This window comes from Lissotriton helveticus, chromosome 4_1 (genome assembly GCF_964261635.1).
Source record: "Lissotriton helveticus chromosome 4_1, aLisHel1.1, whole genome shotgun sequence".
Classification (NCBI taxonomy): Eukaryota; Metazoa; Chordata; class Amphibia; order Caudata; family Salamandridae; genus Lissotriton; species Lissotriton helveticus.
The window spans coordinates 268,829,000-268,853,937 of record NC_136063.1 but is presented as its reverse complement, the minus strand read 5'-3'; the positions used below and the strand labels follow the sequence as shown (position 1 = coordinate 268,853,937).

The following is a 24,938-nucleotide window of genomic DNA, read 5'->3' as shown; positions in this document are numbered from 1 at the left end:
CTACATGTTAAAATAAGTTTTGAAGATCCCTGGGACCCGATCTTAGGGAAACGTTTGAATAAATTTGAGGGACTGAAACTGTGACGGGCACCATGCTGTTCAACAAAGTAAGGTGGTTATATGACCCAACTAACACTCATCATAGGGTTTGGCCCACATTTTATTGAATGGCTTCTTAAGAGGTACCAATCCCTCAGGGCCTACTTGAGGGTCAATAGTAGAAACTTGATAGACATGCCGTTAAACAGAGCACGCTCCAGGTTTGCCCTATTTCACCCTTCTCTTTCACTCTGAGCATTAAAGGAATTTCGATTGACAGAGACCTCTCTAAGGTAATGCGATTATGATCTCTGAGATGGACCTACCGACGTCTGTATCCAGTCTATTGATTAAAGGTTTTAAAATGGATCTTACCAAGTCTAAAGCTTTACTGTTATACCCGCCATAACGACAGCGTAACAATCTGCGCAAGCTGGTCCCTATCCAAATGGACTCCAGGGCAGTTAACGACATGAGCACTCAAATAGCATGGCTTAAGCGGTACCACAGAGGAGTCGAGGCTTGTGCTCCTTGCTCATCAGTAGAGAGATTATCGCTGTATTGGAAAACACAAATGCCTGAAATTCAACTCTTATGCCTCCCTATTTTCACCCATATAGAACAGCTCGTAGATTACCCTGAATTAAAAGTGAATTAGTTCAATTTCTAGAAAGACTTCAGATGAGAATACATGGCCCAGAGTCACTCCACTGGAAATAAAACGGGTTGCCTGCTGAGGATAAAGGTCCGCTCTGTCATCTTGCACTCAGACATCACGGTGATTCTTGGAGACAATGGGCAAATTGTACAGTGTCAATCTGGCATCAAGGAGTCATTAGATAAGCATTACCAGCTGTTGTACACAGAGCACTAAGTATGATCGGCTGCGCTGCCATGGTTGTCCTTAGAATCACAAACTTCACTTGATGGTAAACTGACTAGAATGTGAACACACAAGGGGGGGTAGTAGAGTACACACAAAAAAAGCGACCACAACGGAACGTAGACATAGGGGAATTCAATAATTGGAAAAAGTTGCCCTCACTCACATACCGAAGTATGTGACATTCTACCATCATTGGGCCTGCTTGCAATACGCCCTGGTGTAGCCACACCCAGGGCGGAGCATTAGGGAAGGGGAAAAAACAATAATAAATGTCACTCCACAAGACAAACCATAAATTCCAGACAACATGTAACATATAATGTGATGTGATGTGTACCAATCACCAAGAGTCAGAAATAATAGTGCGACTAAAGTGCAGTTAATAGGAAATGTTAAAACTGATTAAGGGTGCCAACTGAAATAAGTGTTTTATTGGACATTACCTGGTACCCCTATCAGGATTAAAAACTCAAATAAGGATGGGAACTGTCTTGTTCGAGGCCCAAGGATCTCACAAGACCTCCCTCCTGATACTGCTTATGTCGACATGTTTCAACCGTAACAAATGTGCCAAAGCTGGTCACCTCGGTATTCTTCAGGACAGTCGCCTTTTATTTCTGTCCGAGTCCTACCGCAATTCGGTATCCTGGGCCCCTTGGAACTGAGCCGGTCTTTACAAATCCGAGCCCTCTCCTGTTACATGTAGAGGCTTATCCCGAAATACGGGAAAAACACTTACGAGTTCATTAAATTCGTGAACCCGAATTGGTGCCCTGCGGGAGGTTCCCCCTTCGAACACAACTGTTCCTTGGGTGGCGTCCTGCTCCCTTGCCCGCTTTCCGTGACACCGCGTATTTCTGACACTTGTGTGTTCACTTGAATTTCTGTGGGGGCCTGGGGTGGTAGAGTTAGGAGCCTTCACCCCTTCTTTGTGTTTGATAAACTGACTAGAATGTCACTCTGTACAAGCAAGGCGCTGGGTAGTGATGGACTCCACCTGGATTACTACAAGGTGTTTAACAGGAAGTTAGTTGGTCGGCTCCTGATCATTGCCAAGGGGCCTTTGAGAGAGGGGAACTTCCCCTACGACAAGCTGTCATAGTGGTATTGCTGAAAGCAGATTGGGACACTCTAGACATGGGGTTGTAACATTTTAGGGAAAATTGTGGCAAACAGGATGCTCACATTATTGACACACTTGATTCACCAGGACCAAAGTGTGTTTGTCCCGGGTAGGAGCATTACCTCCAGTGTTCTCAGATTGTTCCATATTTTAAGTGCGGACCAGTCTAGCTGGAACAGAGCAACAGCAGACTACATTGACATATAGAAGGCTTTTGAGACTCTGGACTGGGAATTTCAGCGGCAGGTCCTGCGGCAGAAGTGTTTTGGTGAAAACATGACCAAATAGTTAATACTTTTAAACCTTGCTACCTACATACCGTACCAAAAAAGGCGGGCTGGTGTTTAAGGTCTGGCCAGTTCAGTGGCAAACAAGACAGGGGTCTCCCCATTGTTTTTTGCATTGGCAATGGAGCCAATGCCTAGCCGCTTATGACTAGAGGGGTAATGGGTGGCCATACAGATGAATAGGCACGCTCACGTAATCTCACTTTATGCAGACGATATCCCGCTATACCCGAGGTATTGTGCGGAGGTACTGCCACAGCTGCTTGAAGGATAGGTAGGTTTAGAGAGGTATCTGGTCTTTCTCCTGTTCACTCCTGCTGCCCTACCTGAAAGCTTCCCACCCTGAAGTGCAGCGACCGGGCTTGGCTCCGCCGGAACTCGTGAGGAAAACCGACCGGCCGGGCTTGGTTCCGCCGGCCGGACTACAGCCCCCAGCATCCCTAGGGGGGCTGCGACGCCAGCAAACAGCGCGCCAGGCGGCGCATCATAAGAAGCCTGCAGGGGCCGAGTTCCCCGTCTTTCTCCTGTTTACTCCTGCTGCCCTACCTGAAAGCTTCCCACCCTGAAGTGCAGCGGCCGGGCTTGGCTCCGCCGGAACTCGTGAGGAAAACCGACCGGCCGGGCTTGGCTCCGCCGGCCGGACTACAGCCCCCAGCATCCCTAGGGGGGCTGCGACGCCAGCAAACAGCGCGCCAGGCGGCGCATCATAAGAAGCCTGCAGGTCCCTCGTCCCCCCTTAGAACCTCTGTTTGGAGGTTAGAAACATGCACAGAACAAAAAAACACATTGTGTTGGTACCCCTTAGAACCTCTGTTTGGAGGTTAGAAACATGCACAGAACAAAAAAACACATTGTGTTGGTACCCATTAGAACCCCTGTGTGGAGGTTAGAAACCTGCACAGAACAAAAGAACACATGAGACTCGTGCACATTAGAACCCCTATGTGGAGGTTAGAGTGTGAACAAAATGACAGAAAAACATGGGACTACCGATTAGAACTGCGTAGATGGGAATAAAACCCACTACAAAACATAAAATGTGAAACAGCAGGAGACTACAACAAGAGCTGTGAAGACTACGTTGAAAGGGACTAAAACCCATCAACAGTGTTCAATGGGACTACACACCAATCAATCAATCAATCAATCAATCACGGCATTTGTAGAGCGCGCTACTCACCCGGGAGGGTCTCAAGGCGCTGGGGGAGAGGGGGATGTTACTGCTCGAACAGCCAGGTCTTGAGCAGCTTCCTGAAGGAGAGATGGTCTTGGGTTCGCCGGAGGTGGGTGGGGAGGGAGTTCCAAGTCTTGGTTGCCAGGTAGGAGAAGGATATTCCTCCGGCGGTGGCCCTGCGGATGCGTGGTACGGTGGCGAGGGCGTGGCTGGTCGATCGTAGCTGGCGGGTGGGCGTGTAGAAGGTCATGCGGTCGTTGAGGTACTTGGGGCCCAGGTCGTGGAGAGCCTTGTGTGCGTGGGTGAGGAGTCTGAACGTGATTCACTTGCTGACGGGGAGCCAGTGCAGGTCTCTCAGGTGTCCGGTGATGTGGCTGTGTCGGGGGATGTCCAGGATGAGTCGTGCGGAGGCGTTCTGGATGCGCTGGAGTCTTTTTTGAAGTTTGGCTGTGGTTCCGGCGTAGAGGGTGTTCCTGTAGTCCAGTCGGCTGGTGACGAGTGCCTGGGTGACGGTCTTCCTGGTTTCAGTGGGGATCCATCTGAAGATCTTGCGGAGCATGCGCAGGGTGTTGAAGCACGAAGATGAGACGGCGTTGACTTGTCTGGTCATCGACAGGGAGGAGTCCAGGATGAAGCCCAGGTTGCGTGCGTGGTCCGTTGGCTTGGGAGCGGTGCCCAGGGCCGGGGGCCACCAGGAGTCGTCCTAGGCGGAGGGTGATGATCCCAGGATGAGGACTTCCGTCTTGTCTGAGTTCAGTTTAAGGCGGCTGTTCCTCATCCAGATGGCGACGTCTTTCATCCCTTCGTGTAGGTTGGCTCTGGCGGTGGTGGGGTCGTTGGTGAGGGAGAGGATCAGCTGGGTGTCGTCTGCGTAGGAGATGATGTTGAGGTTGCGTTGTCGTCCGATGGCTACGAGGGGGCTCATGTAGACGTTGAAGAGGGTTGGACTTAGTGAAGATCCTTGTGGTACTCCGCAGATGACTTCAGTGGCCTCAGATCTGAACGGGGGAGGAGGACTCTCTGGGTTCTTCCGGCCAGGAACGAGATGATCCACTCCAGTGCTTTCTCTTGGATTCCGACGTTGCTGAGGCGCTTCACTAGGGTGCGGTGGCAGACAGTGTCACCCAACAACAATCCCATGTAGGATAAACACGAACATGTAATTACTGTCAGTATGACATCTAAACAAATATAAAGAGCAGAGGCAGGAATAATATGCAGAACATGCCCACCCTAGAAAAACAATAAAGGCAAACACAGAAACATAGACGATGTGTGAGCACTGCCATGACAACCAAACCTCGAATTATATAACCACATGTAATGTCAATAAACATAACCGATGTAAGACGTACAAGTATTGAAAAAATGTGCAAGAATGTTGGTGAGTGAATATTGCCAAAGCCTGTGTGAAAATGTAAAAACACACATTTAGAAAAAGCACAGTATTTATAGACCAGTAACCAATAGCTTTAAGAGTGAACGAGTCTTAAAGACAAGCATTGGAAATGCAATAGGTCTCGCATTAGGAAAGTTTGAGCGATTGGTATTGTAAATGACACTTTTTTTATTTATGTGTTGGTTTTGAAAATAGCAAAATTAATAGCTTTGTCAGTTACAATGTCAATAGTTTTAACTTTCGCAAATGTGACACCTACAGCATTTGTAATGTAATGTGTGTTGTATTTACATGACTTAAATGTATTGATATTACAAATAACAATGGCTTTTAATTTTGTAAATAATTAATACTTAAATAAAATTTATTGTAATTTATAATGGCAATAGCTTAAACGTTTGTAAATAAATTGTGTGAAGATTATGTTCAGTGTATTTTATTGTGACAAAAATCCAAGAACATTGCATTTGCACCGACACACACACAGAGCCACACACACACACACACACACATAGATGTGGTGGTGGATCTGGGGGATATGGTGGTGGTGGATGTGGTGGTGGTGGTGATGGTGGATGTGGTGGTGATGGTGGTGGATGTGGTGGTGGTGGTGGATGTGGTGGTGGTGGAGGTGGTGGTGGATATGGTGGAGGTGGATATGGTGGAGGTGGTGGTGGATGTGGTGGAGGTGGTGGTGGATGTGGTAGAGGTGGTGGATGTGGTAGAGGTGGTGGATGTGGTGGAGGTGGTGGATGTGGTGGTGGTGGATGTGGTGAAAGTGGTGGTGGATGTGGTGGTGGATGTGATGGTGGTGGGTGTGGTGGATGTGGTGGTGGATGAGGTGATGGATGTGGTGGTGGTGGATGTGGTGGTGGTGGATGTGGTGGTGGTGGATGTGGTGGTGGATGCGGTGGTGGTGGTGCATGCGGTGGTGGTGCATGCGGTGGTGGTGGGTGTGGTGGTGGATGTGGTGGATGCGGTGGTGGTGCATGTGGTGGATGTGGTGGTGGATGTGGCGGTGGATGTCATGGTGGATGTGGAGGTGATGGTGGATGTGGTGGTGGATGTGGTGGTGGTGGTGGATGCGGTGGTGGTGGATGCGGTGGATGTGGTGGTGGTGGAAGTGGTGGTGGATGTGTTGGATGTGGTGGTGGATGTGGTGGTGGTGGATGCGGTGGATGTGGTGGTGGTGGATGTGGTGGTGGATGTGGAGGTGATGGTGATGGTGGATGTGGTGGTGGATGTGGTTGTGGTGGTGGATGTGGTGGTGGATGCGGTGGATGTGGTGATGGTGGATGCGATGGTGGTGGTGGATGCGATGGTGGTGGTGGATGCGGTGGTGGTGGTGGATGGGGTGATGGTGGTGGATGGGGTGGTGGATGTAGGGGTGGTGGATGTAGTGGTGGGTGTGGTGGTGGTGGGTGTGGTGGATGTGGTGGTGGAGGATGTGGGGATGTGACGGTGGATGATGCGGTGGATGTGCGGTGGATGTGGCGGTGGATGTGACGGTGGATGTGGCGGTGGATGTGGCGGTGGATGTGGTGGTGGATGTGGTGGTGGATGTGGTGGTGGATGTGGTGGTGGATGTGGTGGTGGATGTGGTGGTGGATGTGGTGGTGGATGCGGTGGTGGATGCGGTGGATGTGGTGGTGGATGTGGTTGCATGACTACGAACACAGATATGCCACTTTCGGTTTATGCTGACATCAATAAAGTGAAGCATAGTTATTTTTGTTCAGAAAGAGAGATCAAAATTTATATCCAACTACCCTGGGAATGTGCTTGGTTGAGTTAATTTACACGTGATGGGAAAGTAGGAAGAATGTTCCCGAACATGGTCTAGAAAAAAAAAATCTTTTGTCACCGAGCAAACGATAGCTTTCTAATTAGGCTTTTATGTCCAACTTGGAAGCGTGTTAGTAAAGAAAAAACATCTTATATCCTAATCCTCCGTTTCCATAGTAACACTTGAGCAGTAGGATGCATTTCGGAAAACTAATGTGGCATGTCTCCTACAATCAGCGAAGAAGGCATAAGTAACTGTACCATTTGCGAGTCTATGCAAGTAAGTTGATATTTTAAAGATATATGTAACAAACCCAATAGTCGCATGCATCGGATTCCGGCAGCCACACAACTCGTCCGGGTGTTGTGTACTGCTGATAAGCTTCTGCGGGGAAAGGAGGGGAGGCGGGCAGGTTGGAGCTCGACACAGCGGCTGATTATTATGGCTGGAAGAGGCTTTTGCTGCTGGTGAAGACGTGGGAGGAGCGTCAAATGGGCAGCCTGTTTTGGGTAGCTGGAATGGGAGCAGATGAAGCTGCAAATAAAATAAAGCACTGGGCTTTTAAAATCAGCACCATACTAATGCAAATTTGAGCATGTAAAAAATGGAGGTTGGCGAGCAATAGTGAAAAAAGCGCATTTACATTTGAGCATTTTTAGGTGGATCAGCATTTTTTTTTAAAAGCGCTTCAATCAGTACGTGTGTAGCTGCCAGTGGCCTTGTTAAAACAAGGTGCTCACGCACGCAGTTGTTGCGGTTATTTCAGACGGGAGGGAACTGCGAGCAGCAACCTCGGAGAGAAAGGTGGTGGTGGGGGCGGGCTTTAGTCTTGTGATGGGGTCAGGCTGCAAATCACATTAAAGCATGGCGCTTGTTGCAAAATCGGCGGGCAATGATTTATATTTGAGCATTTTTAGGTGGAACAACAATCGGGGAAAAAAGTGCAGCGCTCACAAATATAATTAAAGCGCAGCCTTTAGAAGCTGCAAATAACAAAGCATGGCGCTTGTAAAATCGGCTCCGCATCCATGTACATTTGGGCATTTCTAGGTGGAACAGCAATCTTAAAACAAGACAAGGAGAAACACGAGGCCGCAAAGTGAAAGTACGGCCGGCGGAGGGCATTGCTGTGGGGAGGGGGAGGAGAAATGCGACACGGCGGGCAGGGCAGGGGGCGGAGCGGGGAGAGCGGCAGGAGGGTGTGAAAGCAGCAGGGGCCTTTGAAGTGAAGCTAAGCTTCACTTCAAAGGTGTGGGAGGAGTGCTGCTGGTGATTGACTGGCGATTTGATGATGTGCATGCGCATTTTAGGTCAATGCGCTTGCGCATTGACCTAGAAGCGCACGGGCACAGCATCAAATCGCCAGTGGAATCGCCAGTTAGGTAAACTCTCGATAAGCCCCTATATATCTCGCTCCCGCTCAATGCGCATGCGCATTGAGATAGGTCGCTCGACCTAAAAAACAGGCAAACAATGTCCAAGGTGTGCCTGTCAACAGAATCCTGTGCCACACGCTGCCTCACATGCGTGTTACTGAGGATATCCACATTACTTCCACTGTAAGGCACTGGTACATGCGTGTTACTGTAATGTCTAATACCAACAGAAAATCGACTGTCAGGCACTGTTACATTACCCCAAAAGCTAAATTTCTACAAAATGAAGGGTGGAGCAGAAGTGCACCAGGATCTACCAACTGAGCTTGTGGTTAGCAGATGAAAATTTAAGATAGTTGGAAATAACAAGATACGCCGTGGCCGTGCAGTTCCTGGTTGGCAGAAGGAAATCCAAAAACAAGGTACTCCGTGGCCCGTGAGCGTGCACAACCTCCAACCCCAAGATGGCGGCACGCAGACGACGCAGAGCCAGATGGCTCCAAGCATGTCGGTGCTGGATAGCGTCAGAAAGCATTGTGATTGTCGAGAATGTTGCCGAGCATATCCAAACGATCCGGAAAAGCTGGTAAGTGTGTGCGCGCTCAGGACAGAACGTGCCTCTATTTTTAAACCGCAACGCAGTGGTTCAACTGCCATAAATCAAAGAATCAAATAACAAATAAAAGTGGAAAAATTGTCTCACCAACGAAGTCTTGCTCCGTCTGCCCGTAACAGGAAATTAATCAAGACATGTGTAAAACAAGCATTGGCATAGCCAATAGGTCTCGCCTTTGGGACCTTATAAGTGTTTAGCCATGCAACACTTGATGTTGATGCACCAAGGATATTGTGCTGGATAACTAAACACTTATAAGGTCCCAAAGACGAGACCTATTGGCTATGCCAATGCTTGTTTTTTGTTTTAAACTAGCTTAGCACTGACAGTGGAGCATTGAGTCAGAGTGCTTCTTTTTGAAGTTTTCATTGTACCTAATGTTTGCGCTGCTCTGTGATGGGCCAGCGTCTCTGCTGGGCAGCTCGACAGAGTTCTGGTTGGGTCTGTTTTATCCATTATCTATTCCTGCACATAGATCCTCTTTGGAAGTTTTCTCCTTCGTCGGCGGTGTAGCTGGTTCTAGGTTGTGTATCTAAATCGTCCTTTGTAGTTCATAAATGCACGTGTTATTTGTATTCCAGGTGAGGAGATGCCATTTAATGTCTTGGTTTATGCTTTAAATCCTTCTGTTCCTCGTCACAGTCTCACAGCTGGTGGTTAATTTGTGCAGGAGCTTGCTGGTGGTCACCTCTGCTGCCAATTTCAATGGACTAGTCACCACCTCTACTCTTCTGCAGCCTAACAGAACAGGGGGACAGATGAGTCCTTTTATTTTCAGTGGGAGTAGAAATTGAATGGCGACAAATACCTTCATCATTTCACGGTGCAGGAGATCCCTCTTCTGTTTCTATGAACTAGACTTGACTGCTCTCTCTGGGCCTCAACTGTACGGGGGGGGGGGGCACCTGGAAGAGGTGATCGGAGGCCTGCCTTCCCTTCTGCTCACACCACCTCTTCAGACACATTTTGGGGACCAGCACGTGTTTGTGTGTAAATTAAGCACCGGCCACACCCCTCCTTCCTGTCTGTGTGTTCTACCAGTTTGTAAGTGCTTGAAGTTTACAGCCAGTATTACGGGGTGAAAGGTCAGGTATTTGGAAGTCTAGGGGAGGAACTCCAGGTGTGCATCCTCGCCTGTTTCCAAGATATGGACGACTATTCATAAAGTAAGAACCGTGACCCCAACATTAGTATTGGGGTTTGGCAACTGGGCATTGCCTTCTGTGCCCAAGCTGTCCTGGCACACCTGGCGTTAGCCTTCTGGCTGCTTGAAGATGGAGGCCTGGCATTGTGCCAGCGCGCGCTTGGCCTCTGCCAGCAGCTGACTCAGGGGTCTCCATGGGGCGGTGCTAACAGAGATGCATATCTGGGGATTGTAACATCTCCACAGGCCTCTGCAGACCCAGAGCTGAGCGGTGCTCGGGTCCCGGCCTGCACCTCGCATCATCTGCGTTGCTGACATCGTTGCCACTAAACACCCTGCTGAACAGTCCTCCACTTTCACATCTGTGGAGGCGTGCGCCTGTGGGCAGATTGATGCGCAGCGAGTGTGTGATCACATCAGGGGGTCTCATCTCCTCTAATCATTAAATAGAGCACTGAGCTGCTGCCCGACAGAGGCTCACGAAAAAGTACACAAAGGCAGAGTACCCTCCAGGCGCCTCTGTTCCCGCAGCCCTGCTTCCTGCGGCCCTGCTTCCGTGTGCACAGCACCAGGGCACAAGCGCTAAAGTCACAACAGACGCACATCGGGGGTGCACAAAAGGCACTTGTGTTCATTCTGTGGTGTGTCTGCATCACCTCTAAGCGGTGAGTGTCCCACTGGGGCTCATTGCATCCTTGCCGTGCAAGTTCTAAGATGACGCTGCACTCCCTGTGTGACGAGAGCCCATGTTTCTTCCAAGGCCTAGCTAACTACCCCGAAGACCACTGGGTTCATGTCTGCAAACCAGAACAAGTATTACAAATATACATTGTATCCTTAACCAGGACCATTCAAACATACCTCTATAGTCCAACCCCGCCTCACATGAAATATACTTGTCAGCTCATCATAATGCGCAAACGAATGCATGAATAGATTGCTTTAAAAAGCTAAACACCATAAAGAAAGGGTGGAAATAACTAAAGGCAGAAAGCAAAGAGAAAAAGGCAGGAACGAATGTAAGGAAGAGAAGGAAAAAAAAGAGTAGGGAACACGGGAAAAAAGAGAAAATGTGAGCGGAAGAAAGGGAGAGCGAAAGCAGGAGAAACAAGGAACGGATTGTGACAAACCTAGCTTCAAAGGTTAGGAAATGAACTTTAGAGTCCAGAAACGGGTGTGTGGGTAAACCAGCCTTGAGAGATAAGGTGCATTGATGATGCAGCAGAATTCCACATTTTGCGAGGGTGGGGGGCTGAAGCAGGAGAGGCTGTCTGAGCGGCCATTACAATCATGTGGACGGCGCTACAAATTAGGAGAAAAAGTGCTTTGAGTCCTTTAAAGGAAAGAGTGTAAATCCGCCCGTAAACGATCCAATGCCGGTGGGCGGGGACAGGGTGGCAACCAGGAGGGATTAAAATGCCTCCTGTGCAATCATTGCACTTCCTTAGGCATAATTTGTGACGTCAATCGACGCGCACAAATGAAAACTGCAGGCAGGGCGGAGTCAGGGCTTTGGAATCCGTATTGAATTCAAGAAGCCTCTGCATGGCAGAGCAGTGCATGCACTGCTTTCGCCAGGCCGAGACCTAAACATTCCCTGTTGCTGTTGGTAGCAAAGAAACCAAGTCGAAAAAGATACTAAAACAGCACAATGACACAGTTAAAAGAACGCACTGAAATGTTAAACCAGACCTTTGATGAAAGCACACTGACCCAAAAATCAGACAGGTAAGCAGAGTAAAGCAGGACCCAGTATGTGCCAGTGAGATTACACCAGACTGGTGTAGTTTGCCATGAAGAATACATCCATAATCCTTGTGAGCACTTCATACTAGTGCTGGGGTCGGGCAGTATGATGGCGAAGAGCAGGAGAAAGTGCTCAAGATCGCACAAGTTATCACAGTAGAAAGTGCACTGTAGACAGTGCTCAGGATCACAGAAACTGTCACAGAAGCAGGAACTCCCAATACATGAAACCAATAAAATACAAGCAGGCTGGTGCTGTCCGACTGAAAGGACATTGGTGGGGCTGACACGCCTCGTACTTCAGACTGGAGGTTTTCTTCTAAGTTTCTGTAGCTTTCCATTTGAGATTTGTCATTACAGGGTCCTTTTTAAAACACGCAGAGTTTAGTTTCAAGAATCATCCCCAAAAATCTGTAGTATTGATGTCCGTAGCCAGAGTGTAGATTTATGTAGAATAACTGAGTTGAGTTACAGGTAGTTGAGTTGTAGAGATGCAGCCCCACCAGGAGCAGTCTGGCTGCTGCTCAGCCCATACTCCAACGGTCACACTCAAGCATCCAGGCACCCAAACATTCCATTTAAAACCAACACTCCAACATTCACAAAGGCTGACCAGCTAGGGAGAACATAGCAGAGAGTAACCAGATAAATATAATACAGGTACGACACAGTGCAAAAGAAGTATGGCATAAACAAAGGGCACAGAGAAAAGGAACTAAGCAAAGAGGCAAAAAGCAGAGCAAAGTGACTAAAACAAAAGGCTCAAAACAGAGGGTACAAAACAGACCAAAGAGACTTGCAGTAAGATACACAAAATGGCGCCCAGAGTCACAAAGCAAAGAGGCACAAAGCAAATAATCACAAACCAGAGGACACAAGAGATCAAAATGTCAGATATTGAAGAGAGAAAGAAAAATTGCAATAATGCCAAGGCTGGAACAACATCAGGAGCGAGGGAGAGAAAGACGGATGGATAGAGCAAGCAGGAGAGGAGAGCGGTGGGAGCCTCAAGGCCCTGGAACTGGGCCAGAAAGGGGCTTGCATGGGCAGAGGTTCGGACACAAGGAAGTTCAAGGGGGATCGGAGTGGTACCTGCTTAACAGCTGGCCCACACTGAGATCGCCATTAAGGTGGTGCTGGGAGAAGAACAGGGCTGTGAGGGGCACAAGAAGGGGGAAAGCGGAAAAAGGGTAACAAGGGCTGGAGGAGAGGGAAAAATCAGGAAATGAAGGGCATCACCACAGAGAAAAAGCCCAGAACAAAGAGGTACAAAGCAGAACAAAGAGCCATTTTGTGCTCTTGAAAACGAAGGGCACAAAACAGAGCAAGATGTCAGTGACTGAAAGAGAGAAGAAATATGGCAAGCCTGGAACAACATGAGGAGAAGAAAGAGAGAGAGTGAGAGAGAGACCGACCAGAAGAAAAGCATGGTCGGAATCTCAAGGCGCTGGAGCCAGGTCCAAAAGGGCCTTGTCTGGACGGAAGTTCGGGCACAGGTAAGTCCAAGGAGGGATAGGCGTAGTACCTGCTTAATGGCTGTTCCGTGCTGCAGCTGCCATTAAGTAGGCCCTGGAAGGGGTGGCGGCGAGCAGGGGTCGGGACTGTGAGGGCTGCTGTAGGTGGATCCAGTAACATAGGTGCTCTTTACATGGGAAGTGGGAGACATTTTATCATAACAGGGCAATAAAAACCACGAAGAAAAAAGATATGGATGCCCTAAGTGATATAGAATAAAGATCTAGGGAAAGACTTGACAGATGATGAATGGGCTAGAGCATTAATACATGTCTGTCTGGTATCCCAGAATGCATGGCTCAAGCTATTAAAGTTCAATTATTTCCACCCGGCATACTTGATCCTGGTACCATTACAAGCTATGTCCTCAACTATGATATTAGTCTGTCCTAGATGTGAACTCGGTGGTGCCACTTTGAGTCACATGGTTTGGTCATGAGTTGTTATATGGCAATGATGAACCGTGATGACAATGCACAGTTCTTGAACTGGAAAGGCAGGCAAGCATAGATGCACCTAATGTACACGTATACTATGCTTACTGGGACTTATACCAAGGCCTAAAACTCTCCACATAATATTTACTCAGCAAAAATCATTGCAAGGAGTCTTATCTCAAGGAGAAGGTCTTCAGGGCCACCAGACCTTGCTAGACGGAAAGAAGATCTGGAAAGGGTTGCATTGACTAAGATATCTAAAAACATTGTGAGGTCAGAGGGGTGTCCTGGACTAACGTGGCACTGAATCGGGAAGCCCCGCTGCGAGACATCAGCCCCAAATTAGACAATAAACCTCCATAGTCTGTAGAGTTACCCACCCCAATAAGAAGGAGAGAGAGTTGCCCCACAAACATCAAGAGACCTTATTATATACCTAGTGGGTCCCTAGTAGGTCCCACAGTGTGGAGGACATGAAAGGGAACACTCTCCCAAAAGCTCAATTAAAGTACTTAACATTCACTGGTGACAGGGGCTAGGAAGGCATAGAGGGAGCGGAGTTTGGAGAGGTTACTCATTTTTCTATTTCTTGTTGCTGTTTTTGGTCAACTAGCAAGGATCGATCAATAGGCAAATTAGTGTGACATTAGTAAAGATGTCAGGTAAATTAGTATGTAAAGAAACTCATGATACCCATATTCTTAAAATGACAAATGCATGATATTTGTTGTACAACATGCCCACATGCCGCACTACAGAATGTATTGATGGAAATAAATGAAAATCAATTTATTTTAATGCAATGACATTCAAAGAGACAGATATAAGTGGGAGCAAGATCAAAAGAATGTGTTCCGAAAACTGTTTGGAATCCTATTTCCTATTATTTCAAGTGTGCCACTAGTGTTACATTTTAAAACACAGAGACAAAGGTCGGGTAGAACAAAGCAGGTCACTTCCCAACCAGACAATGGATACATAAGAATTGCTTTGACAAACCAGTTTCTCTTCCTTTCAAGTACGCCCCCAGTGTTATATGTAAACTCACCAGGCCTGTCAAGCAGAATGTGACATTCAAGCTAGATCTGACATTTGTAATGTCAAAAAAGATGTTCACAGCCCTACTCTGCGTATTCTGTCAGGCTTGGAGGAGACATCCCTGGCCATTCAGGTCAGCCTATCGTGTGTACCTTTTTCATACTAATTCAAATGCTAATTGCTAGCTGGCAGAATACATGTAAATTTAGCCACCAGATACTTCCAGCAGAGAAATGGAAACTTTCTAAAATGTACATTTCCTTAACATTTATTTATGATACAACTTCACCTTTGGATTGGATTTTTAACAATGATTAAAAAATGTTGTATTCCTTTTCCAGCTAGTACCCTTCCCTAGATACAGTATCAGAATTGTAATCTGTACTCTGATTTTATACATAGCACAGCTAGGCATACCGCAATGAAATTGGCATGCCTGAAAATAGCGAAGGAGGCTCGGCCTACCCCAGAACAGAAATTGGAGCGTAGATGGGCGGCGCTCTATACGGCAGCTATGTTGAGAAACTCTGAGTTCTCAAATAGGGTAGACTCGTCATCAGACGGAGTAAAACACACGGACTCTGATACCAGCCTTGCACTTTTAACCATCAATAACTCCACAAATGGCACAAGTGATGCTAGGATGACAAGACCACCTCACTACGGTCAGAGCACCCCAGCCACCCACAAGCTACTTGACAGTCCGAAGTCATCATACACAAACACCATGTGTGAGCACTGGCAGTTATGCAAGGCAGAGAACAATTACACTGAGGAATACATACGTCTTATATGGATGGACTGAATCCAATACCTTATCCTTTCCTGTGAGCTCCGAGCCCAGAGACCTCCCAATATGGTATACGGCCGTAAAGTCTTTCGGTAAGCACAGGTGGCCGCTGCAGATCATGTAACCCCTGAAGCGGATGCAGGAATTGTTTCACATTGGTTGCCTCTGAAGGTTTATGTTTGGTCGAACGCAGTTATTAGGTTGAACTCTGTACTGGGATGTTTGTTGTTCATAAAGTTAGGGGTTTTCACGGGTGCACGTTTCCACTCCACACTGACGTAGCCCAATGGGCAACCACAAGGGAGGAACACTGTCCACATCAACTATAACGTGCATGGCGTCAACACACCATTATAACTTTACAACATGGAATGTAAGGGGGATGGGCTCCGTTTATAAACGCCACTGCATACATGCACAGTTATGCAGGCGTAAATCTCAGATAGTATTTTTTACAAGAAACATTACTAAATGCAACAGAAACCTGTAAACTACATAAAAAACGGAGAGGACAATCATACCATAGTCTGTGTTTGCGAGGTGTGGATAAGAGCAGGAGTCCCATTTGAGGTACTAGACCAGTGCATAGATACGGAATGCAGATACGCATTGATACACAGCAGGCTCAATGCAGTACATATGGTGTAAGGTAGCATTTAAGGCCCAAACACTGAACAAGACGCCTTTTTGACACGAGTCAGTACAGTGTTGGTGGATTGGTCAAACTACCCTTGGATACTGGGAGGAGATTATAACGCAGTGCTAGACACATAATTGGACCTCTCACACCTGCCACTTCCAGGGGTTGCGACTGTTCGACAAGCCAGGGTATTAGCAACATGGGTGGTCACTGGTAGATGCATGGTGTAGCAAGAACTTTGTAATGAGTGAATACTCATTCTACTCACTGACGTACACACTGTATTCCTGTATAGATCGCCTTCTGTGCTCTCCCACGCTACTGCCACAAGTAACCCACACTACCTACCTAGGGAAAGCGCTACCAGATCATAACTCACTGAAACTCACACTATCCTGGGGATGAGTACCTACATCAGTCCCGAAGTGGAAACGTAATCCCCTAATACTCGAACATAGCGTCTTCTGGGTACACATAACCACCAGTATTGAAACATATTTTTCGACTAATGCTAGTACAGCCCCAACACCCTTGATAGGATGGGAGGCATTCAAAGTGGTGATGAGCAGAACTGGAATTAGCTCAGTAGTGGGGGCACAACATATTATTGTCCGTGAACTAACTAGCTTAGAATCACGCTTAGGCAATCTGGAAAGGGATGCTGTGTCATTCCCGACAGGCTTCCAGAGCCTACAGGAGGCACATATTGAATACGCAGACTTGTTGAAGCGTCTTCGAATGGTGGACTATCGTACACATGCACAAAAAATTCACACAGAGATAGATAGAGCGGAGACAATACTTACCTGATTAATCAGATATCCCACAACCCCTGTATTGCTTATAAATGACAACATTACTCCACTATGCGCTTATGTGAACACACAACTCGAGATAAATAACGCCTTCCAAGAATACTATGAGCATTTATACAAGGCCCCACAGACGATGAGCCCCCATGCAATACATGATTTCCTCCGTGAGCTACAGGTGCCTGGGTTAACCAAAGCAGACATAGAACCACATGGGGCAACAATCTCGGCAGCTGAGATCCGAGAAGCGATCAAAGACGTACCACGCAAAAAAAAAAACAGGATGAGATGGCCTCCCTGTGGAGTTCTAAGCAGCTTACACCACGTAATTGGTGCCCTGACTCAAGAACCTATACCACACTGAGCTAGAGAGAGGAGCCCTCCCTCCAACCTCAATGCAAGCCCTTGAAACGTCACGGGTAGGGACCAAACCGATATCACAGCATACAGGCCCCTGTCACTTCTAAATACAAAATACTGAGTGAAGTTTTAGTACGCCGCTTTCTCATGTTTCTCAATAAACTCATACATGCAGATCAGTGTGGGTTTGTGTTTGGCCAGAGCACATCGCTAAATATTCGCAGATATCCAAGGATGTGGCCGCTTTTGCACCACCTTCCCAGTGCAGGATACCTTGCTTCAGACATACGCCAGGCTTTTCACACCCTTAGCTGGAAGTACATGCTAGCAGCCCTTACAAGATTCGGGATTCCTGGTGGGTGCCTCATATGGGTTAAACTACTATATACCTCTCCAACAGCCCGGGCCCGTATGGGGGCACACATATCAAGTCTTATAAGATTCAAAGAGGAACGCAGCAGGGATGCCCATTCTCTCCTATTCTATTTGTACTGACACTAGAACCCCTTGAACAAAAGCTGCTATGAGGTCACCTGGGTTATCCTGGTAGAACAGACAACACGTACCCTATCCCTCTATGCTGACTATATTATACTACACACCAGAGATCTCCAGTGCGGGTTTCAGACTCTCGCCCAGATATATACGCTCAGTTTAACACAATCTTGGGACTGGCCATCAACTTCGATAAATAGCTCACATACCCCTTTAAAAAGGATTTTGAACCACAAGCAGTCCCCTGTGGAGGGGAGGAGTTGACGGCTGCCCCCTTTAAATACTTGGGAGTACGAATATATAGAACCCAGCAGGGCATCTTGGATGGAAATGTGCAGAGAATGATTACCTCTCTGCGATCCCAAACCACTTTCTGGACATCGCTCCCATTATCAGTGGCCGGGCGTATGGCTATTGCAAAAATTGTCATTCTGCTGCGTTTGCTATACTACTCTACCAATAGCGATTCCCTCTACAACCTTCAAATTATTAAATAAGATATTGATCTATTATGGGGTACAGTGAGGCGTCAAGTCAGCCTGGCGAAGCTTAACTTGCCCGCTGACGCGGGGGCATTGGAGCCCCAACTTTGGGGCCTACTATACGGCGAACCAATTACAGTGGCTTTCTTATTGGCTGGCAGGCCGCAATCCACAGGAGGTGGCATACACTCCTGACGCAATTGCACAAGGCGCACTACACACACACTATTATGTCCTGGGGAGGCTGCCTTGACGGCACTTCCACCATTATTGAAAGTAGGGTTGAAATACACAACCCCCGCCATGCGTTACACACCCAACATTCCACTACTGGGGTTCCCCACTCCTGCTGGGGTGCTGATGCGCCGGTGAATCTCCAAATGGGAACGGGAGGGAGTGTCCGTCGGAGCACTATTTGGAGATGGATGGCACCCTGCTCAACCACACTACACATGTACACGAACAAGGACTTACTAACATGCTGTTTCTATTACATGCCAGCATACTACGATATATTAAGCGGAAGCGGGCTCCCAAAGGGGCCGGGCCAACTACACATGAACTGGTACACTTAATGCACCTAATGGGCACTGGCACGCGTCTGATGAAGTGGTTATACCAAGGTATAAGAGCACAAATACCCCCATCCCTATGCGCATTACAGACAAAATGGGTTGCAGACATAGGCAAGGTCCTAACAAAGTTTTGGCTTCCCTATTTGCCTACCCAAAGAAAGTCTCCCGCAATTCTAAATTTTATTTTATTCAGTACATGATCACCCAGAGAGCATACTTTACACCACATCAATTACACGTGATGTTACCAGACAACTGTCCGAGATGTATCGAGCAAGACTCTGACCTCCTCCACATGTTGTGGTCATGTCCCGCCCTTTCCACCTACTGGACACAGATAGCACACACATTATGAGAAGTGGCTGGAGGGCAGGCATGGACTACAGCGGAGGGTTGCTTATTAGACCTTTATCCACGCCCTAAAGGGTACAAAGTGCAGGCGAAATTTGTAGACCCAATGCTTACACTGGTGAAGCGCCTTATCACAAGGTGCTGGAAGTCGACAAAACCGCCTACATTGTTGGGCTGGAGGGAGGAGGTGGAGCAATGGGGGTTCACTGAAAGCGGGGCACTGCGTAGAGAAGAGAGACGTGGGCTACGTAAAGTACCTATACCCATGTCCTGGGATCTGCTGATGGAGTCTTTTAAAGACCTGGACATAGATGCACTCCACCTACAAGCAGATGAAACACACAAGGAGCCATACTTGAGAACTAGATTTGTCCCGAAACATACCTAGAACCATGCACTAACACAGTTGGAGTGGGTGGGCTGTAACATAGCATGGATGTCTGTATACCCATTTCTCAAACCCTGCACATCATAGATTCTATTCCAGGCCAATTACTCTACAACATACTGGGTAGGAGTCTCCCTGCAATCCCTTTTGTAACTGGTCACCATTGGGACAGCACCGGTTAGTTAGTGGGTGGGGTGGGGGAGGGGGGCTGTTAATGTTGTATGGTAACAGATTTGCTCAATACTTGATTTATACACTATTGTTATGTTCGATGGCAACTCTCACCCAGATCTAATGTTAAAAGATGTGGTACCAAAATGTATGCTCCTGACTACGCAATGATCTTGAACACTGCAAGTAGTAAAATAATGTACCTTACGCCTTAACCGAACGACTGAATGTACTTAAATAGGACCCAATATATATGTATGATTGTAGCTGTTGCAAATATAAACTCAATAAAATCTGTTTTAAAAAACAATAGATGTACAGTTGGAGAGAGAACAACACTAGGGATCCCCACAATTCCAACATTCAGCACAGTATCAGTCATTCCCTCAGGTCATTTTGACAAAGTATAGAAACCAACAGGACCTAATATCCAAAACTTAGCTTCCATTCTCTTGACCCCCACAGGGGAGGAGTCCCGGTTGATTGTGAATTTAAAGAAGATACCCTTTAGGGTGAACCACTGCTAACAGTAAGTAACATTTTCTTCTTTGTTAAGATATCTTCATTAACATTAACATTGAATAAAATAGCAAGCAAATTCCTTCCTACAGCTGGTAAAAAGAGCACAAGAAAATAATTGACGTAAAAACATTCAGAAAGCAAAAGAGCCCTTTCATTTTAGTAATGGGGAAGGATTTTATTTTTATACCATTTTCTTTTCACACTTCCCAAACTATGTTTGTGTGCTTGGCATGTCAGGTTCACTAACAACAAAGAATGTAAAATTAGACTGTCCACCTTCAGAATCATTTTCAGTCACTAAAACAAACATCATATATTTTTAAGACACCGAGGTCTACTTTTTAATATTTTTTTAAATAGAATACACCTTGTTAAAGCGCCAAGACAGACCCCCATTTCTTTTAAAAGAAAATGTACTTGTTGCCATTTAGGACTATTAACCTATTGTCCCTAAACCTTATGAGGCTAGGTTCAAATTTCTGACTCTCCTGAGAACAGGTAGACCGTCCTAGTTAATGAGGGCACCATCCCTCCCCCAAAACAATTGGTTTCAATAATATGATGGCATCTTCTGTTGTAGTAAATTTACATCAATCCTGCTTTCCGCTGCCATTGTCTGCCTGGTGTGGGTGCATGTGACCAGACACATCTAGTGGAAATAAAACCTGGGGGTGGATTAACCCTCCTGCAAGACAACCACCAAAATACTGGTGTGGCAGATTACGAAAGGAGGCATTGATTGTCAAATTTACCTTGAGTCTCACCCATGTTTGAGGTGACCACTTACATGACACATAGAAAGAGTTGAGGAGAAGTCCAGAGCAGCTGGTGCTACCAAATACTGTAGGACTAAAGAGGCACCCAGGGAAAAAAATACAAATACAAATATGACAGTACATCATGGAAAAAAGGTATCAAGGTCTGCAAACAGTGTTTATGACTGTCACCATTTGGCTTACCATCTACATATGGGGCATTTTAAAGTGCAGCATACAACCATGGGGGTACCAAGCAGAAACTGCAGACCAACATAAGCAGAGCATCACTGCATTGCATCAGTGATTGTAAATGGAAAACTAGGTCTTTAAGGGTGAAAGGGACATGATTTTTGTAGCTCAAGAAACTAAGAGCTCTAGAGTTTAGTGCCCTAGACAAGAAATGTCACCCGTCTAGGACAAGAATTGCACATCTGGGAAGGCTGTAGTTGGGTATAGCAAAGAGATAACTTTTGCTGAGAGTTTGAGGTAATTCGTAGCACCTAATCTCTACTGAATGGAAATTGGGGTCTTTGGTCACAGAAAATGAGATGTATCACACAATTAAGTCTTAAACAGACACCCTGACAGTCTAGAAATAATATAATAATTTTCAACTTCTCTACTCCGGAGGCATTTCGTTTTGTGTGTTAGTTCCTAGTCCTGCTCTTAGCCTGCTGTTTAAGTATACTTGTTGGGCTGTCTCAGCAGCAGACGTATACAATAACTGCCAGTGTAACAAAAGAAGCAAAATCTCTTAAATCGCTAGTTTACTTACCATGAAAAACATTGTCCCTTACACCTATGATGTTATCTCAAACCAATGTATGAACTGAGTTGGATATAGTCTCTCTATATGTAAGAATGTACTGTTCGTAAATCAGTTCTGAAAGGCCAATCAACATCAGCAAAGGAAATACAAAATCTTAAGCAAAAATTTTAACTTTGCCCCCCATAAGTTCAAACATCAATATTGGGTCAAACATCACCACAATCATGAAAACCGAAATGAAAGTTTCCTTAGGACTGCAAATTCTTTTGAAATTAAGGATTCTGCTTGTAGAACTGCAACAGTTGGAAAATTCTCATAGGTCTTGATTTCTCAAAGTTCAGATGCCGTGATAGGCATTTTCTTCAGCATTGCATATTTATGACCAGCACTGTGGTTTTGGTTGGCTACCTTTTGTGTACTGGTCTTCTCAATTATGGCCGGTAAGATTACATCAGCCATTCAAGGAAAACGAATTGCTAGACAAAGCAAGACATTCCTCTATTACAATTACCTCTAAAGGAGCCTCTTTAAAACCCTTAAATGTAGGTGGATTGGCCCTTCTTCGGTTGAGAAGTGGAGGCATCTGTAGTGATGGATTTGTATCTGCCTTTGTATCAAGAGTGGTGAAAGGAGCCTCGAAGGGTAGGAGTTTGTAAAGCTCCCATAGCATTGGCAGTATCTGTGTCTTTCTTCATCTTATCTAATGTGGTGTCCACTTAAAGGCCAAACAGATGTTCCTTGTCATAAGGCATAGTTAAAACTGGCTGTTGAACCACCGGTTTGAAGCTAGAACATCTGAGCCAATCATGTCTCCTGCGAAGTATGCTAGTATTGATGCCCCTAGCAGCTGTAGTTTCTGCATCTAAGGCACATCTAATGGAGCTATTAGTGATGGCGTGACCCTCTGAAACAATTTGTTGACCCCTTTTTCTATGTTCCTCTGGGAGATGCTGTAGCAATTCTTCCATTTTATCCCAGTGGGCCTACTGTAATGTGCGAGTAGGGCCTAGGAATTGGCAATGGCCCAATGATTAGCTACTTGAGCCACAACTCATTTTCCTGCAGCATCAATACGTTCACTATCTTTTTCAGTAGGTGGTGTATCTCCAGTTGCCTTACTATTGGCTTGTTTACGAACTGCGGTAGCGAAAATGTAGTCTGGTGGTACTGGACTGGGTCTGAAGAGGAGGTCTAAGGGAGCCGCTTTACATTTTTTATCTACCCGTGGGTTTATCACACGGGCACGCACTTGCTCTTTAAATATGTTATTAGAATGACATTACACACCATGGAGCATGAGCAGAAACTGTGTGTCTTTATGAGGGGTCAACAGTGTATCAAAGAGGAAGTCTTGTTCTAATGACTCTTAATGTAGTTCAACTCCATGATAAGTAGCTGCCCTAGCAATCACTTGCTAGTAAGCACTAGCACATTCAGGAGGGGAGGAATGATCTGGATAAAGATCTGTGTCACGGAGAGTCATGGGGTCTGTATCATAAGTGTCCCAAGGATCAGGACCCCCTAATGGTTCTCCTATACCCCCTGTGTGAGACCTAGTTGACCCTGGAGGTAATACTATTCAGAGGGTCATGATGTGGAGATAAAGGAGACGGAGGGGATGGCGGAGGTCGTGATGCTGGAGGAGGGGAAGGGGGGTGAGGGGGGAGTGCTGGTGGTGGTGAAGGGGATGGCGGAGGTCGTGATGCTGGAGGAGGAGTGAAGGTGGTGGATAATGTGTGGGGCTGGCAACTTTGTCCTTTGTCCTCTTTTTAAGAGGTAAAGGAAAGTTCTATTCCTCGTTGAACATTAACTAACTCTTCGTATTGGAAAGGCCAGTGCCTTCTTGAATGTTGAGTTTTCTTTGTCTAATGTCAATTTTTTCAAGTACAAGCTCACCTAGTCACATAGAAACTGAGGATTGATTGGAGGGTTTTGGCTCAGTTCATTTCGGAAACAAGACACTGGAAGTTTTTTTTGTCTGGCAGCTAAATAGATGGAGTTGGTTGCCACGTTGGTCCCGAAGGCTTAGTGGAGACCAATGAATATGCTTGATCCAAGAAGGTTAAACCCCAGGACTTAGCCTTGGTGGCGGTTTTTGGTGCTGAGCCTGAAGGCGGGGCATCCGAATTATCAGTGTAGAGGAGGCGAATGGGTTTAGATTAGTGGACAGGAAGATGTGGCTCAAGCGTGTGTGATTCTGAATAAGTCTTTCAATATAACAGTTTTACGGTGCAACCAAGTCAGGGGAAAACAAACCCAGACAACAAACAACCCCTGCACTAGTATAGGGAGGCCTATTCAGAACAGATAAGAACCAAGTCCTGTGCACACGTTCATAGAGTAATAGTTCTGATGTCAGAACTCAACATAAGAGACAATGTTCATTTGAAGCAATGAATGTAAAACTCCAGGTATTGTATGTAGAAAAGATTTATAAGTCAATCTTGATCATTACATTCAACAGTAGCCGGCCGACACGTGTTTCGTCACACCGTGTGGCAGATGTGACTCATCAGGGATGTGATTTCTTATTGTAATCGGAGATCGCAATGGCGGTGTAGTCACGAGAGACCGGCTGCGAGTACGGTGGAAAGACCGTAACCTGCTCGACGTGTATAGACCCACACGGGGTATTCTGGACGGGTACGTCCACAATCATATGCAGGGATCTCTAAGTGTGATCGGAGAACCGCAGGGATCAGTGCGGGGAGTTTCCAGGCAAGGCTCCGGGTCGCGGAACCGGATCCGCGACCTGGAGCCTGCCTGTGTGGAGGAACGAGAGGGACCAGGGGAGTGACACGAAGCCCTCCGCCAGCCTCGGCCCAGCATGGGACGGAGGTGGCCCGGCGACCCATGCGGTGCCGCCAGGGTCGACTCAACCGCCAACTCGCCCTCCGACGAGGCAACCGCCTGCGTGGAGGGACGAGAAAGGCCCAGGGGAGGATGAGGGGTCAACGCCGCAGAGGGCCCGGTGCAATGCAAGGGATCTGCTGACGCCCCAGTAGGGAAAGGAGGCGGAGACGCCAGCAAGGCCTACAAAGCCGCCACATATGTCTCCATCTGTACTCTCCACGCCCCTTCACCGGGAAACGGTGGATAGCAGGACCACACACCGGGCAGCATCATCCGCAGAGAGCCCACGCCCCCGGCAGGCTGAACACCAGCCCCCGCGGACAAACTGCGACACGTAACCACCGGGGAGCGACGCTCTTGCGACATCGGAGAGGGACGAGGACGACTGCCGTATCTGAAATTGTCC

The 24,938-nt window shown here is 47.0% G+C and overlaps 1 protein-coding gene across 3 annotated transcripts in view; it reads right to left on the bottom strand.

The window, feature by feature from the left end:
- Positions 1-24,938, bottom strand: part of ASAP1 (ArfGAP with SH3 domain, ankyrin repeat and PH domain 1) — a 2,040,747-nt gene that overhangs the window by 1,381,335 nt on the left and 634,474 nt on the right. The gene's annotated exons all lie outside the window — the stretch shown is intronic.